Source organism: Gobio gobio, assembly GCF_949357685.1.
Source record: "Gobio gobio genome assembly, chromosome: 5".
Classification (NCBI taxonomy): Eukaryota; Metazoa; Chordata; class Actinopteri; order Cypriniformes; family Gobionidae; genus Gobio; species Gobio gobio.
In genome coordinates this window covers 2,622,907-2,634,316 of record NC_137101.1, presented here as the reverse complement: position 1 = coordinate 2,634,316, position 11,410 = coordinate 2,622,907, and positions in this window count along the sequence as shown.

Below are 11,410 nucleotides of genomic sequence, written 5' to 3'. Positions count from 1 at the left end.
GTTTGTGTTACACAGATCCTGGGTCAGACGTAACAACCCAGTGTTTGTGTTACACAGATCTTGGGTCAGACGTAACAACCCAATGTTTGTGTTACACAGATCCTGGGTCAGACATAACAACCCAGTGTTTGTGTAACACAGATCCTGGGTCAGACGTAACAACCCAGTGTTTGTGTAACACAGATCCTGGGTCAGACGTAACAACCCAGTGTTTGTGTTTCACAGATCCTGGGTCAGGCGTAACAACCCAGTGTTTGTGTTACACAGATCCTGGGTCAGACGTAACAACCCAGTGTTTGTGTTACACAGATCCTGGGTCAGACGTAACAACCCAGGCTGTTTCCGAAATCGCCCCCTATACCCTCATTCACTATTCCCTACATTAGTCCACTGATATAGTCCACTTCGAAAACGAGTGAGTGATTTCGGACACTAAGTGCGCCGGAAAGGCTGCCGTTTTTGCAGTTTGTGCTTGCTGTTTGGCAGCTCCAGTAATAATGAAAAGATTTATCCTGAACTCTGCTAAGGAAACTAGCATGTAACCTTAATCAAACAATATAATAATCATCTTAAAAAGGATCATTTATACCTGTATGCATGATATTGGGCTGGACCAGTGCGGTTTCGGAAGATGGATGGATGATTGATTCAGCTGTGGGCACTATTTGAGGGAACAGCCATTTAGTGGTGTCCGAAACCATAGTGGACGTTATTAAGTGCACTCATACAATCCCACAATGCACCACAATAACGAGTTTGCAACCGATGTATGCTCGACGGCTAGAGAATACCCATAATGCACTGTGAGAGTCGCGCCGTGCATTGAATGAATTCCCGCGTTTCGCCAGGAGATGGCATCGACTCACACACTTTTTAAGACCAATGATATTGGGCGCACTCACTTGTATCGTCTCTAATTGAGCACGTCTGTTTACATACCCTGATAAACACTGATTAAACGCGTTAGTAGCTTTATTTTCACTTTTCTAATATTTTCTTCATATTCATAGAAAATAATTTCCTTTCCGATCTGATATATGATGGATAAAAGGATCAGTGCGAGTTTGGTAAAAGGAGGATTCGAACCTCTGATCAATTTGCGTCAAATCTTATTGCCATACGTCTTACCCCTACACTATTGCTGCTGATGAAGATTGTGTGTTCCGTAGCTGTCTCTTGGTCAACCAGACGTTTAAACAAGCCGATATATTTAAGTATATTTTTTGTAAATTGCATCTACTCCAGTAAAATGTTTCTGTTAAAGGACCCACCGACATTTTTTTTGCTTCTGACGCCCATAATATAAATAGTAGCCTACTATAAAGTATGAAATATATAGGCCTACTACGGCATATACAAATATTATTGTTATTTTTTTAATTAAATGCTTATTAGTTACTTTATTATTCCCCTTTCCAAGTAAGTTCAGTGCCACACAAGTAAATAGTTATAGGGTTAACTTTAAGCTTGTTGGCTCGTTTTTGGAGTAGATGAGTAATGGAGAATGAGGTTACATAGGGCGAATCGGACAGCGGTAAGTTCATTCACCAGGGCGCGACTCTCAGTGCGTTGAGAGTACACCGTCTGGTTGAGTGAGAGAACGTTTCAAACGCATAAGGAGTTGTTTCTCGTTTGCTCTCGAAATGCTCTCGCGGGACTTTGCTGTCATACGCCGATCGGGCATCGAACAAGCATATTCTCCAGCGCGTACATCTAATGTACACTCGTTATTGCGGTGCATGGTGGGATTGAATGAGTGCACTCAAAAACGTCCACTATTGTTTCGGACACCCCTAAAAATGGATGTTCACTCAAATAGTGCCCTATTTAAGGGTATAGGGGGCGATTTCGAACACAGCCCCAGTGTTTGTGTTTCACAGATCCTGGGTCAGGCGTAACAACCCAGTGTTTGTGTAACACAGATCCTGGGTCAGACGAAACAACCCAGTGTTTGTGTTACACAGATCCTGGGTCAGACGTAACAACCCAGTGTTTGTGTTACACAGATCCTGGGTCAGACATAACAACCCAGTGTTTGTGTTACACAGATCCTGGGTCAGACGTAACAACTCAGTGTTTGTGTTACACAGATCCTGGGTCAGACATAACAACCCAGTGTTTGTGTTACACAGATCCTGGGTCAGACGTAACAACCCAGTGTTTGGCTAGTTTTTGTGTTACACAGATCCTGTTAAATAAACCCAACATGTGTTCTGTCCAATATTTACCCAGCCCTTGGGTTTGAAAACAAAATGTTGAGCAAGTTCTCCTCAGGTGTAGGATATGAATTCGGCTTCAGGGCCAAACTGTGTTCAACAGCATCAAAAGGTGTAACATCAAATCAAAAACCGATGACAGCAGTGCAATTGAGCCGAAGCGCTCACCACTTTTTCAGGTTGTGTTCAGGAGATTAATTTGTACCTAGAAATGTCTCAAATTGTTTTTTTTCTTCTTCTTCCCAGGAAAATAAAGAGAAAAGCATGTTCTGTGCCGGCAGCAGGGAGAAATGAACAGGATCCCAGGGAGCACATGGAGATTGGGTTCCAGATCTGCAGTCGTCAGCTGCTACTGTAGAGCTGTCGATCTGAGGACGGGACACGTGCACACAATCAGGTACAGAGTGATGAATTTCAACATCAGAACAGACACAAAAACACACATGCACAAACACGTACATGTGCAATTATACCTAAAGCTGCTCTAAGCGATTTCTGTGCCACCAAACAGAACTGCAAAAATCACTTTTTCTGAAGCAAATTGCTTACAGGCTCCAGTGAAAAGGGTCCTTATGCGTATCAGTAGATGTAACTCGGGTCCCTCCTCATATCTTAGAAAAGTAATAACCTAACTCTCTTTCACAAGCCACATGATCATTAAAAGTGCATGGGAATAAATGGCAGTTTAATATAGACTACCATTCAAAAGTTTGGGGACTGAAATTAATTTTAAAGAACTTTTTAATCAGCAAGGATACATTAAAATTGATCAAACGTGACAGTAAAGACGTTGAATATGCTACAAAAGATTCTATTTCAAATAAACGCTGTTCTTTTCAACTGTCTAATCATCAAATTAAACTATTTTTAACATTGATTTTTAGTTGTTGTTTTTTTTTTTTTCTTCAGAAAATTAGCATTTATGCTGCATTCACACCAGGCGCTAGCCTGACGTTGTCATACTCAATTCTAGTGAGAATATGAGTCTGCTCCGTTGGGCTGTGATTATGGGGTGTGTTTCACACGTGTTTTCCCGGGAAGCTATTGGGCTAGTTTTGAGTAGCATTTGGGCGGGTTTTGTTGTGAAAACGCGGGTCGGGTCGGGCTGAGATTTCCCGGCACTATCCTCTGGCCGGGTCGGGGCCGGGCCCTTGATCGTTTGTGGTTTTTTTTATCATTACTTTTAGGGCTGGGTTAGCCTGGGTAAAAAATATCGATTTCTCGATTTTAATCGATTCTCACTTTTACAAAACAATATCGATTCTTAAATCACAAGAATCGATTAGTCATCCTATTTTCAGTTAAGGAATGAAATAAACATTGTAGTGCACCTCCCATCCACTAAATCGCAATAATATTTGTGCTTTATGACTATTGATATGAAACAAAGTCTCCAAATAATCGACGATTAGTCGATTAATCGTTCTAATAATCGTTAGATTAATCGATTATCAAAATAATCGTTTGTTGCAGCCCTAGTGAAGGATCATGTGACACTGAAGACTGGAGTAATGATGATAAATTCAGCTTTGATCACATTATATAAATTACATTTCACAATATATTCACATAAAGAACATCTGATTTACACTGGAATAATATTTCACTATTTTTACTGTATTTTTTAATCAAATAATGCAGCTTTGGTGACTAGAAAAGTAGAATTATTCCAAACTTTTGACCACCGATGCACGATTTTCAGAGTCAAATGGAACTGAAATTGCTTGCTGGAGTCAAGGCAAACTCCCAGAATGCATTTTGAGGGGCGCGTTAACCTTTTCTGTTCATCTAGCGGCAGCCTGCAGACGAGAACAGAGAGTTCCAGAATGTGTGTGTGTGTGTGTGTGTGTGTGAAGATCGCTGGGTAAACTGTGTGTGCTTGAGGATCTCACTGCAGTGTATGGCGATGAATGAAGGGACGGCGGAAATTGGTTGCTCAGGTAACCAGACGGCCGCCGTTTCCCCGCGCGTGGGCCGATGTAGACACGATCCGCTGGGATGCAAAGCAGGAATGCCTCATCTAGCAATTACAGCGTGCAGCACGGCGCAGCAGGTCATAGGAACTTTATTAAAGTTACACAAATGTCTCATATTTCTCTCCGTAGACCAGACTCATTCTCTCTGTAGACCAGATTCATCTCTCATCTTATAAAGCGAGTGATTTAAAAACTCCCCGAACCGATTTACTCCTCTCGCTAAGCCATTTAAGATATTGGTTGAATCTCTTATAGAAATGCTGGGTCATGTTTCACCCCTTAAAAGAAAAGAAATATAAAGAAAATGAGAGGAAACTATAATTTGCATAGAGAAAATTAAGTCTATTCTTCATATTATAAATAGAGCACCCGCCACACACACACACACACACACATTCCCATTAATATTAAGGGCGGTCACAAAAAATATCGATCAGACATAACATTATGACCTAATATTGTGTTGTTCCCCCCTTTGACCCCTGAAGGTGTGCTGTGGTATCTGGCACCAAGATGTTAGCAGCAGATCCTTAAAGTCCTGTAAGTTGCAAGCTGGGGCCTCCATGGATCGGACTTGTTTGTTCAGCACATCCCACAGATGCTCGATTGCATATATACACTCACCTAAAGGATTATTAGGAACACCATACTAATACTGTGTTCGCCTTCAGAACTGCCTTAATTCTACGTGTTATTGATTCCACAAGGTGCTGAAAGCATTCTTTAGAAATGTTGGCCATATTGATAGGAGAGCATCTTGCAGTTGATGGAGATTTGTGGGATGCACATCCAGGACACGAAGCTCCAGTTCCACCACATCCCAAAGATGCTCTATTGGGTTGAGATCTGGTGACTGTGGGGCCATTTTAGTTCAGTGAACTCATTGTCATGTTCAAGAAACCAGTTTGAAATGATTGGAGCTTTGTGACGGTGCATTATCCTGCTGGAAGTAGCCATCAGAGGATGGGTACATGGTGCTCATAAAGGGATGGACATGGTCAGAAACAATGCTCAGGTAGGCCGTGGCATTTACACCATGCCCAATTGGCACTAAGAGGCCTAAAGTGTGCCAAGAAAACATCCCCCACACCATTACACCACCACCACCAGCCTGCACAGTGGTAACAAGGCATGATGGATCCATGTTCTCATTCTGTTTACGCCAAATTCTGACTCTACCATCTGAATGTCTCAACAGAAATCCAGACTCATCAGACCAGGCAACATTTTTCCAGTCTTCAACTGTCCAATTTTGGTGAGCTCGTGCAAATTGTCGCCTCTTTTTCCTATTGGTAGTGGAGATGAGTGGTACCCGGTGGGGTCTTCTGCTGTTGTAGCCCATCCGCCTCAAGGTTGTGTGTGTTGTGGCTTCACAAATGCTTTGCTGCAGACCTCGGTTGTAACGAGTGGTTATTTCAGTCAAAGTTGCTCTTCTATAAGCTTGAATCAGTCGGCCCATTCTCCTCTGACCTCCAGCATCAACAAGGCATTTTCTCCCACAGGACTGCCGCAAACCGGATGTTTTTCCCTTTTCACACCATTCTTTGTAAACCCTAGAAATGGTTGTGGGTGAAAATCCCAGTAACTGAGCAGATTGTGAAATACTCAGACCGGCCCGTCTCGCACCAACAACCATGCCACGCTCAAAATGTCTTAAATCACCTTTCTTTCCCATTCCGACATTCAGTGTGGAGTTCAGGAGATTGTCTTGACCAGGACCACACCCCTAAATGCATTGAAGCATCTGCCATGTGATTGGTTGATTAGATAATTGCATTAATGAGAAATTGAACAGGTGTTCCTAATAATCCTTTAGGTGAGTGTATATATACACTTTTCGTGTGAAATACGACCCATTTTTTGACCGTTTTGTCAGATTCAGAATTACTGGCACTTTCCTCGAACCTTAGTTTAATTTTCCAGTGTTTGCTGGTACTGGGAAGAGAAACATCATTATGATTTTTGAGCCAATATGTAGCGGTTTAGCAGACGCAGTGATTACTTTAAGATGAGTGTTTATAATCCACTTTCCCACATGATGTAACATGGTTTTATTATTCAGGAGATTAGAAAGCGAGTAAGAAGTGTTAGTTAATATCCTCCTCGGGCCGTCATGAGTAATGTGTCTTTATTCGTCTTAATAGATTTGACAGGAAGCAAATCATCCCTGCGATTCCCCTCCATAATATATGAGCGAGGAACGGGAGGTGTTTAAATGGAAAAACACCATGTCCAGCAAGCACTCATTGATCGGATCCGGCGTCCGGTTCGATACACGTTTGATGGTGATAAGCAGTGATGTATGTGCGGGTTAATGGTTTGGCTCGTGTTTGTGGCTAGTGAAGGTTGAGCTTTATTGAGTTCGTGGTGCAGCTTTTCCATATACAGTATTTCATGCAGCATGAACCGATGAAGGTGAACTTAATAAAAGAAGATAATGCATGTTTGTGGAGACAGCAGCTCCGCAATGTCATTGCTTTCACTGCAAAAAATGCTTTTCTTACTTAGTATTTTTGTCTTGTTTTTTTTATTATTTTTATTTATTTTTTTATTTATTGGTCAACAAGCTAAATTCCATTTGCAATCATTTTACACAGGAAATACAGAGACATACAGGTGCATACATACAATTATGTATATACAAGCACCCATAAAAAATAAAAAAATAAAAATAAAAATTAATGTTTACATTCATATTGACCAAAGGTGTCGGCTGAAGCTAAAGCTTATATTATGCCTACCCTTAACTCAACACAAGCAGCACTAATTAACATTCATTTAATATGACAAATATAGGATTTTCTCAATGTGTATTTAAAAAAAAAACACACAAAAAAATTATTCATGCATTATTATTATTATTATTATTATTATTATTATTATTATTATTATTATTATTATTATTATTATTATTATTATTATTACCACCATTACCACTACCAACACTGTCATCATTACCATCATGACTACTACTACTATTATTAACATCACTATTCAGTATATATTTTCATTACCAATCTTTTATAAAGTATTTTAAACTGTATTAATGAATTAACCTTTTTTAATTCATCAGGGAAACTGTTCCAAAGCTAAAAACCTTTATTTGATGGGCAGTTTCTTCTTAAATTAGTTCTACAATATGGTATATCAAACATGGTATATATATGGTGTATATATGTCCCTCTAAGATCGTAATTACTATCTCTCAAGATGAACATAGCTTGTAAGGAATGAGGGAGGGAGTGTTGTCTTGCCTTATACACAAGTTTTCAGTCCAAATATCTAAAAAATCTTACATTAAGAAGCATTTACTAGACAAGCAACAGTTTTTGTCTTGTTTTGGGGGAAAATAACTCAAAATTAAGGGAGTTTTTGCTAAAAATGAGCAAAATAATCTGCCAATGGGGTAAGCAAAATAATCTTAATTCAAACAGAAGACAAGATTATTTTGCTTACCACATTGGCAGATTATTTTGCTTATTTTAAGCAAAAACTCCCTTAATTTTGAGTTATTTTCCCCTAAAACAAGACAAAAACTTTAGCTTGTCTAGTAAATGCTTCTTAATGTAAGATTTATTAGATATTTGGACTGAAAACAAGACAAAAATACTAAGTAAGAAAAGCATTTTTTGTGATCAATGCATTCGACACAAAGGCTTCCCTCACGTGTGTGTGTGTGTGTGTGTGTGTGTGTGTGTGTGTGTGTGTGTGTGTGTGTGTGTGTGTGTGTGTGTGCTCAGCATGCGAATGATTCCTCAAATCGCATCTTGCGTTTAACATCGTGTGCTTGCTTTGCAATAAATTCAGTGTTTCACATCCGTTTGTGGACGTAATCCGATAATCGAAAGACCGGAACATTCTCCAGCAATGATTAATGAAATAAAAGAGCAACTTTGTGTTGACTTTGCGCACATATATAACCGGATTAAATGAAATCCTCCTCCTCCTCATTAAGGATCTCATTTGGGAGGAAAGATCATGTTATTGAGTTCGAATGTCAGGCTGTGGGTTGCCATGGAAATTAATGCACAATCCGTGTGCATCTAAGTAGTTAAATTTATAAGGGCTAATATATTCTGATTAATAATGCATGCGATTCATAAGGAGCTCTGAGGAGTGTGCTCAAAGTTTAAAGCAGTGTTTAAAGAGATTGAAGTTTTTATTGTCTGTAATCCCGGGCAGATTATGCAGGATTATGTGGGCAGCGCTGAGGTTAGATTAGAGATTACCCTCGGCTGCTGTGTAATCCAGCTCTGTTTAATAACATTTCATACTGAGATCAGGGGAAACGCGCTGCTCTGCTCAGTAATGGGATATTAGGATCGCTCTCCTCCTCATGTACAGTTTCCGCAGTAAATAGCAGTGGTTCTCTTTGCTTCCAGACCCAGAATTGACCGTTCGCAAAGACCAGTGTTGGGGTAGTTACTCAAAAAAAGTAATTAGTTACTAGTTACATCTGTAAATTGTAATGAGATTACTTTACTAGTTACTGTATTTGAAAAGTAACTACACTACTTATTACTTTACTTTCCCATTTCTTAATTTACCGTGTAGATATATGGACAAACATCATGGCTCTATGGAAGTGTTTCCCCAAACAAACAAAAAGGACTACTGTCAAATAAAGATAAAGAAAATAATAAGAACAAATAATTTAAATACAGGCAGCAGCACAAATAAATACTATTGAGCAAAGACACTAATAAAATAAACTATGCTTTTCAGGTTTTTCAGGTACGTCTAACATTAGTTTTCAGGTACAGAAATCAAATGTAAAATAACATTGCATTTTTGACTGTATAAATTAAACATAAATCCTATTAACTTTACAAAAGCTATTCAATCAAGAGCAGTGAGTGATGCTCTTGTCTTTTGTTGTTTGACATTAAACAGACAGCAGTAAAGGCTACTGCCCCTTTAAGACCTAATGATACTGCCCCTTTAAGACCTAATAATACTGCCCCTTTAAGACCTAATAATACTGCCCCTTTAAGACCTAATAATACTGCCCCTTTAAGACCTAATTATACTGCCCCTTTATGACCTAATAATACTGCCCCTTTAAGACCTAATGATACTGCCCCTTTAAGACCTAATGATACTGCCCCTTTAAGACCTAATGATACTGCCCCTTTAAGACCTAATGATACTGCCCCTTTAAGACCTAATAATACTGCCCCTTTAAGACCTAATGATACTGCCCCTTTAAGACCTAATAATACTGCCCCTTTAAGACCTAATAATACTGCCCCTTTAAGACCTAATGATACTGCCCCTTTAAGACCTAATAATACTGCCCCTTTAAGACCTAATGATACTGCCCCTTTAAGACCTAATGATACTGCCCCTTTAAGACCTAATGATACTGCCCCTTTAAGACCTAATGATACTGCCCCTTTAAGACCTAATGATACTGCCCCTTTAAGACCTAATAATACTGCCCCTTTAAGACCTAATGATACTGCCCCTTTAAGACCTAATGATACTGCCCCTTTAAGACCTAATAATACTGCCCCTTTAAGACCTAATGATACTGCCCCTTTCAGACCTAATGATACTGCCCCTTTAAGACCTAATAATACTGCCCCTTTAAGACCTAATGAACAAAGTTTACAAAGAGAGAATTTGAAGGACTTTTACACGGCACCTCGGTTGGGAAACACTGCTCAATGGCAACGGTGCACGCAGCACTTAAACATATCAGATCTTTACACACAGGTAAACACGGCTTGAGTAACGCAGGAAAGCGCGTTCCTATAGTCTAGTAAAGTAGTGTAGTTACCAATATGTTTAGTGTAATGCGTTACTTTACTTCGTTACCCAAAAAAGTAATATCGTTACTGTAATCCGTTATTTTGTAACTCGTTACCCCCAACACTGGCAAAGACCCGCCCCCTTTAGTTACTGTTGCTATGTCCGACAAGCCATGGCGCTCTCACACACACGTTCTCGCGTAGAGAAAACACATCGCGGAGTAGAGGACACTGACAACACGCCGACAGACAGGACAGAGCAAGTTACAACTTTAAAATGTTGTCTTTTTTTAAGAAATGTAAACCACAAATAGCGTTTTGTGGCTCTTTAATGTGCCGTGATCGCTGTAGCCAGGGGCGGACTGGGGCAAAAAAGTGGACCTGGACTTTCTGGCACAAAGCGGCCCATAATAACCGGTCCGCAACACATCAAGTCAAGTCACCTTCATTTATATAGCGCTTTTTACAACACACACTCAAAAAAATGATACATGGGTTTTACTTAATTTTTTTTATTTATTCATGCATTCTCTTTTCATGGTAATGCAACACGAAGTGCTACAACAACAATCCTCAAACACAACAAAAATACAGTCCATGAGCAGAAGAACAGGAGTAGGATGAAGAAAAAAATCTTATAAAATCCTACCCCAATCTTATATTAAGAAAGTCACAAATTAGATGGCCTCACCAACATAAGAAAAAGAAATATGTATATATATATATATATATACACACATTTAAACAAGAATAAACAAACAAAAAACAACAACAATGCGATAATGACAACTTTCAAAACATAAACAATGACGAAACCATCGTTTTTATAAATTTTAACAATTTTTACATTCATCTTTGTACAGATTAAATATCTTCTGTTTATACTGATATTTAAATTGAAGAATATTTGAACAACATTTTAATTCATTTTCTAGATAATTCCATCTTTTCACACCAGAAACTGAAACACACATTTGTTTGAGGGTATTTCCAGCAAAAGGTTGTTTAAAATCATTATTTCTTCTACTTGTCTCACTATTTAAAGTAAAAAGGGTTTGCAATCCATGCGGTAACATGCTGTGTTTTGCTTTATATACAACTAATATAGTTTGTAAAGAAACCAAATCCTTCAATTTAAGTAGTCGTGACCTCAGAAACAGTCCTGTAGTGTGTTCTCTTGGAGCAACTCCATTAGTTATTCTTATAACCCTTTTTTGCTAAATAAACAAAGGCATTAAATTAGTGAAATAAGAGTTTCCCCATACCTCTAAACAATACATAAAATGCGGCAAAATAAAAGAACAATATAGGATTCTCATTGCCTCATAATTTAACATAAACTTTACTTTGCTCAAAACCGCAATGTTTTTACAAGTTTTACTTCTCACATAAGCTATGTGTGACTTCCATTTACATTTTTCATCAATGAGTACTCCTAAAAACTTAAATTCTGACACTCTTTCAA